Source organism: Aulostomus chinensis, chromosome 1 (genome assembly GCF_037954235.1).
Source record: "Aulostomus chinensis isolate RoL2024-O1b breed Wild chromosome 1, RoL_Achi_v1.0, whole genome shotgun sequence".
Classification (NCBI taxonomy): Eukaryota; Metazoa; Chordata; class Actinopteri; order Syngnathiformes; family Aulostomidae; genus Aulostomus; species Aulostomus chinensis.
The window spans coordinates 23,175,348-23,182,395 of NC_141320.1; the positions used below are offsets into that span (position 1 = coordinate 23,175,348).

General features: G+C 48.2%; 1 pseudogene; it reads left to right on the forward strand.

The window, feature by feature from the left end:
- The first annotated feature begins 5,153 nt into the window (after window positions 1-5,153).
- LOC147270816 (Ig kappa-b4 chain C region pseudogene) lies at window positions 5,154-6,735 on the forward strand (annotated as a pseudogene).
- Window positions 6,736-7,048: the final 313 nt, after the last annotated feature.

Consider the following 7,048-nt stretch of genomic DNA (forward strand, 5'->3'; position numbering starts at 1 on the left):
CTGGAAACTTGGAGGAGCTGGAACAGGAGGGAGAGAACATGAGGCTGAGAACCCTGGAGAATGAGAGGTGGACAAATCCACCAGCGCAGCATCAGGAGAGCAAAGAAACCAGAAGGAGCTTTGAGGAGCTGCTGACATGCAGCCAGGGAGCGTCTGCCTGAGATGGGAGGAGCTGCTCATCCACCCAGATGGAGAAGCAGCCATCTTGCTCTTCTGACGCCGACCGGCAGAAGGAACAGAGGAGGTGAGGGGCCTCACGTTATCATGGCAACATGGAAACATTCCACTCTGTCAGCGGTGCCTCCATCAGACGCACTTTGTCTTTGTGAAGATCAAAGTGAAAGGAAAAAATAAAATAAAACAATGAAGGCTGCATGAACTGAGTGACACACTTGAGGATGACATCAGCGAAATGTGTGATGTCACACTGCAGAGTCGTGAGGTCACCACCAGAGAACAAATGAGTGATGAGATGCTGATTATTTACTCTCTACTTTAAATGATCTCACTCTCTTCCAGCTTGAAGAAGTTGGAGGATGAATGAAGTCAAGAACTGGAAAAATGGAGAACGTTCATGTCATTACATGTCGTTCTCCATTGGGTCACTAGGGGGCAGCACCTACCTGCAACTCCTGTGAGCCCTCAGTCTCACCTCATTTTCAGGCTCCAACTAAAATGAAGCTTCAACTCTTCTGAATCCTCTCCACCTGTCAGATCTGTTTGAAACTTCCAGGTTTGATCAACATCCCAGTCTGAACACATCTACAGGTCAGCAGTGACCACAGCGCCACCTACTGGCAGCAGGAAATGACAGATTTGACACTGAGATGTCCTCGTCACGGCGTGATGGAGAGTTCTGATGATTCATCAGCACAATCAGACTCTGAGAACTCCTCCCTGCATGGTTGATGAGGGTCAAAGTTCCCATGTGGCTCTATCCAAGCTTGAACTCCCTTTCAACAACCCACTCATGTAACACCGATTTGGCACACAATCAGGAAACGTGAACAAAACAAAGTTATAAAAATAAAACTCAGTGCCAAAATATTTCAATTTACAACTCAATCTCACAAATCAATAATCAGAGTCTCTCCCGTTCATCACCAGTCTTTTCGTTCAGTCCGTTATCAGTCCAAAAGAAATTCAAGGTGTCTCTGTGAAACCTGTCAGTTCTGTCCTACCACAATCCCACCGTCAGGGTCAGTGTCACCTGGGTGGGTGAGGTTTGCGGCGCCATTTTCCACTCCGACTCTCTCTCTCCTGTGGGTGGCTCGCCATCTTTTCTCCACAGCGTCAGGTGTGTTTGCACACCAGTGATCCCGCCTACAAAACCTGGCCAAATCCTCGTTCACAACACAATCAACACAATCCAGAATCATGGACAGCAGTTGAGTCCAGTGTCTTCTCAAAAAATGAAGGGACCAAGGAGAAAACCTCAAAAGAGTCTGCTTTGTTTACTCTTTCCTCTCTCATTCTCGAGTCGTCCGTCTGCTGTCTGTAGCGTGCTGCTCTTGCTTTCGTTATTCTCCCTCTCTACTGCAGGGGCCGCTGTAGTCACCTGACCGGCACTTATTAAAGGAGCAGTAACACAACTAATGATACGTCTCTCATCTAGGTTACACGTTTGATCAACTTCCTGTCCTGATGACATCACGACTGCAGGTGAACAGTTAGCATTGCTCTGTTTGATGAAGCTGCGTTCAGGGAATGAGGAAGTTTCCCTTTGTGTCACTGCTTCTCTACTAATCTGATCTCTGATCAGTTCACCAAGAAGAGTCTGGGGTCAGGGTCTTGATGAGTAGAGCTGTTTAGTCAGGAGGAGGCTGCTCTGATTGGTTCCTGACACTGAAACAAGACCTTCATATATTTATGATGACATCAAAGGCACAGATTAAAGCCTCTTGTATCAAACAAGAATATAGTGGAATATATTGGAAACTACTGCAGTACATTAAATGTTATTTGTCATGAATAAAAATCAAAAACATTCTGGCAGTCATTGACCAGGTTTGTGTAGAATTACTTGCATACTAATTGATACCTCAGTGTTGAGGATCCCTTGCATCATAAATCTGGCCCATGGGGAGTGAGCGGCTTGGGCCTGCTCCTTCAAAGTAGTGACTCCCCCAAACGCCAGTTCAGAGCCACACAGTGCTGCTCTGGCCTCTTTCAGATCAGGGAGTCTAGATTTCAGTGCGGCCGTGGCAGCCTCTCAGCTCCTGAACTTCACAGGTTCATCACTGATCCAGACACAGAGGGTGCCTGGGTCCAGGACTTTGGTCTTGATATTTCTGACATGAAGCACATTGAAATCTTAACGGTTCCCCAGCTGGACATATGAGGGGACTTTTTTAATGGACAAGAGTTCTGTGAGTTCTGGCTGCAGACCTGAACGTGCTGGGTGTTCCAAATGCTGAGTGAAGGCCTTCAATAAGGGAGAGCTGGGAGGGAGAAGGGACACTGTGTTGAGACAGACTAAAGGTAGAGGACGGCTGCAAGCTGGTGTGGAGGCTGTTGTATCAAGCACCTTGAAATCAGAGGTCTGCAGGTTTGCAGTGGTGAATCCTTCATGGAACTTTCGTGGTCAACACCTCTGCTTCAAATGGACCCTGGTGTCTCTGCCCAGTGTCCCTTCTGCCAAGAGCCTGAAACCATCTAACACTGATATTTGGACTGTCCCAGACTCAGGGGTTTGTTTGGTTGGTAGGATTTTATCTCTGCATGATGCAATGGGATCTGGGCTCAGACTGCTTTTAATTTAGTGAAGGTCCAAAGGAGAACAATGGGCAGAAACCTGGCAAATATTCAAGTTTGTTGCGGGAGAAGCCAAGTTGTCCATTGACAAAAGAAGAACAAACAAATGGAGAAGGTTTGGATAAAGAGCTGCTGCCAATGTTTGTGTCCACGGTGAAGCCAGAATCAGGCTAGATTTTAGTTCTGATTCACCAGTGAACAGTGTGGAAGAGTTTTTGGCTCAGTGGGGCTCACAGACGCTCTGAGAACCTCAGTGTTCTGTGGGTTCTCACTGCGTCTGTTGAAGATGGGTTCTTGTGTCATGTTGACCTCCATCTTTTCCTGTTGCAATAAAAAGATGGTTTCAATTCAAAATTCTCTCCACGCTCTGTAAAATCAACTTGTCCTGACAAACAGTTTTGTTTGGTGTAGTTTAGTCCAGTCAGGGACGCCTGCTAGCAGGAGGACCAGGAAAATCTGGATCTTGTGTTTGGCTTCAGTGAAACCAAACCAGATGAACCAACAAGTGTTCATTCTGGTGGTTTTTCAAACTTTCCAAAGCTGCTTTTATTTTGGCTGTTGAAACTTAGTAACGGAGAGTTCTCTCTTCTTTTTATCTTTAGTTCTGAAACCGTCTGTTGTCACGGTCCAGCAGCGATGCCTCTCGGTTGCTATGGTTACTGAGCTCAGAGAGAAATGAGCGACCGAAGACGAGTTTCCTCCAAAAGTCTCCTCAGCAGAGTCGTGTGAGGACGAGCAGCAGAAGTCTCAGCCTCCTGTCCCCTTTTAGAGCTGATCAGTCTCTCTCTGCAGGGTCCAGTCGTCCCTCCCTGCTGCTGCTGCTGGTTTTTCTTGAAGTTCATTGAAAATCCAAGCAGAAGCACAGTTGATGTGAGTGACATCATCAGAGAGAAGCTGCTAATCTGATGAAGGACCACAATCAGGATGAAGAATTGGGGATGAAGATCACAACGTCATCAGCAGAAAATCTGAATCCTAGTTCTTCTAGTTCTAGTTCTTCTCATCAAGCCTGTGTGTGTGTGTGTGTGTGAGTGTGTGTGTGTGTGTGAGTGTGTGTGTGAGTGTGTGTGAGTGTGTGTGTGTGTGAGTGTGTGTGTGTGTGTGAGTGTGTGTGTGTGTGTGTATGTGTGAGTGTGTGTGTGTGTGTGTGCGTGTGTGTGTGTGTGTGTGTGTGAGTGTGTGTGTGTGTGTGTGTGAGTGTGTGTGTGTGTGTGTGTGTGTGTGTGTGAGTGTGTGTGTGTGTGTGTGAGTGTGTGTGTGTGTGTGTGTGTGTGTGTGTGTGTCAGCAGCTCCCAGCTGCAGCAGTCAGTTCAGTTTCACTTCAGTGTGACTGAGGGAGGTTTTTGTACGATGGTTTTTCACAGTGTGAACACCCCCTGACTGTTGATGCTGTGATAACTCTGACAGTGATAAACGGCTGCATCTTCAGCCTGAACTCCACTGATGGTCAGAGTGAAGCCAGAGTTTGATCCACTGCCTGAAAAACGAGCTGGAATCCCTGATGTTCTCGAGGTTGCCAGGTAAATGAGAAGTTTAGGAGGTTCTCCTTCTCTCTGCTGGTACCAGGATAAACGGTTCCCACTATAAACATCCTGACTGGTTGAACATGGGAGGGAGACGGAGTCTCCTGGAGCAGATCTCACTGCTGCAGGCTGAGTCACGGTGACCTGACCTCTGGACTCTGAGGAGACACACACACAACCATCAAGCAGCTTCATCTCAGAGGACCCATGTTGATGGAGGACAGCAGCTGGACCCTCTGGACTTTACCTGTCAAGCAGCAGCAGAGGAGCGTCCAGACGAGGGCGGAGGTCAACGCCATGTTTCTGATGAGCAGATTCCTGTGGCTTCTGTTGTGGTGACGGACAGCTGTCAGTCATCCAGGGTTCAAGTCTCAGGACTATAAAGTGTCCCGGAGCACTGGAGCATGGTGCTGCTGATGCAAAGTGTCTCTCTATGGAAATGTTCAGAGGGACTCAGCAGAGACGTGGACGCTCTGATGCTGCTGCTGCATCCGTCAATCAATCAATCACCTGATCAGAGTATTGATCAGGATGTGTCAGAGCTCCTTTTTAGCTGCTCTGACCTTCATGTGATGAGTACGGAGCCCTGGAGAGGCCAGAGAGACAGAAAACACATGTTGGAGCCAGATGTTGCTCCCACAATGGGATTCATTTGATTTTTTTGATTTTTTAATGATGAACCTCGTTCATTTGTGGTCATCAAATAGAGCCGGTTCCAAGTTCTGCATCAGAGGGAACAGGTTCTATCTCCTGGCCATGGATTGATGAACTGAGGGAACTTGTTCAAGTCTCTCTTTGGCCGCTCTGGGGCTCCGTAGCTTCCGTGACTTCTCTTCATTTTCAGGTCTAATCTCTTGATTCATGACCATCTAGAATATGGAAGCAGACTTGTTGACCTGCTGCTGTGCTGGCAGGGTTCAAAGCAGCTCAGACGTTTGACTGCTGGCTTCTGACTCAAGTGGGTGTGTGTTTCCCAGTCAGAGAGTCGTGTCTCTACAGTCAGAGGTTTTTGTACGGCGCTTCAATGAGTTTGTGTCACTGTGGTGGACGTTCGGTGGAGGAACCAGACTGGATGTTGGACGTAAGTTTCTGCTCAAACTCTGAGGAAAATGTTGTCCAGTTTGGTTGTAAATTCCATCTGGGAACATTTGCAGCAGAGTTTTTGTGTGTTTTTAACAGTTTGTGTGTTGATGTGTTGAGTTCTCCTGCTTTAACGTGGAGAACGACTCCAAGAAGGTTTCTGTCCAAATTCCTGTCAGACTGAAATTGAACTCCTTGAAGTGTAGAAATGATCCAATGGGTGTCCCTTCAGTTTGAAGTGTTTGATGAGTGAGGACTGAAGTCCACATCAAGAAGAACGGACGCTTCCATTTGAAAATGGCCCGGTTTTACATGGTGAATGGAACAGATTTCATTTCATTTCAATGTAATTTTCTAATTTGCCGTTTGCTTGTCACTCATTTGCAGTGTTTGATGAGTGCAGGTTGAAAATCCCCTGTAGAATCATTGGTGCTGGTTGCTTCACTCTGCTTGGAGACTGTCAGCCTCAGTGAGGTGAACCCCTCTGTTCAAGGACTCAATCTGCTACAAGTCCATTCTACCAGCAGCTGAATCAGGGAGATTGGAATGTGTGGGGTTTCTTTGTTCTTCATCTTCATGACTGAACAGAGAAGCTTTAGTTGATGGCAGTTTTCAAAGTGGAGCTGCTGCCAAAGGGGCTTTCCTCCACTGTCAGGGTCCTGGTTCTATTTGGGCGGTGAGGACTCTTTCTGAGACGCTTCTTGAAGGGAAGTGAAACAATGTGTGAGTGAGTGACTGCTGGAGCAGAGAAACATCTGACAGAAACTCCTTCAAGAGGAAATCTGCTCTCACAGTCCTGGTGTCCAAGCAGCAGGGTTTGATTGACAGCTGCCCCGTCCTCTAATCTGAGCGGTGTCTTCTAGGTGATGTCCCTCCCTCCCTGACGGTGCTGCCCCCCTCCAGCCAGGAGCTGCAGCAGGAGAGGGTCACGCTGGTGTGTCTGGCCAACAAGGGCTTCCCTTCAGACTGGAGTCTGGCCTGGAAGGTGGACGGCAGCAGCGGCGGCGGGGAGGAGAGCAGGAGCCCCGGGGTGCTGGAGAAGGACGGGCTCTACAGCTGGAGCAGCACCCTGAGGCTCCCTGCAGACCAGTGGAGGAAGGTGGGCTCGGTGAGCTGTGAGGCCACCCAGGGCTCCCAGACTCCAGTGTCAGAGGTGCTGAGGAGAGACCAGTGTTCCCAGTCCTGACCTGACTCACTGGGACTCTGAACTCTGCAACAGTTTTCCTCTGTAAACGTTGCCATCAGAATGTTTGCTGCTCCATTTTGATTGTTGCTCTCCAGCTTCAGCTCAATAAAAACCTCTTCATCACATCAGTCCCATGTGGAGCTGCGTTGTTCCAACAACACTGAGCTCTCAGCTCATAGCAGTTCTACAATAAAGGTTCCAACACAATGTTCCATTGATCCATGAACAAAGCAGGCAGTGAGACCATGATGATGTCACATCTGTCCACTGTCCAGATGTCAGATCTGAAAATGATAGGATGCCATGTTCCCTTCAACAACAGTCCAGCAGAAAGCCACCATGAAGACCTGAGGAGAAGCAAGGCAGCTCACCACAGTCAGGAACTCCCAGTCACCTCAACAAGGTTTCTGTCCACTCACGTTCAACCAGACCAGCAGATCACCTGCATCCCCACTGCCTCACCACCAGAGGGCAGTAGACTATCAAATCTAGAGGTTCGGTCCAT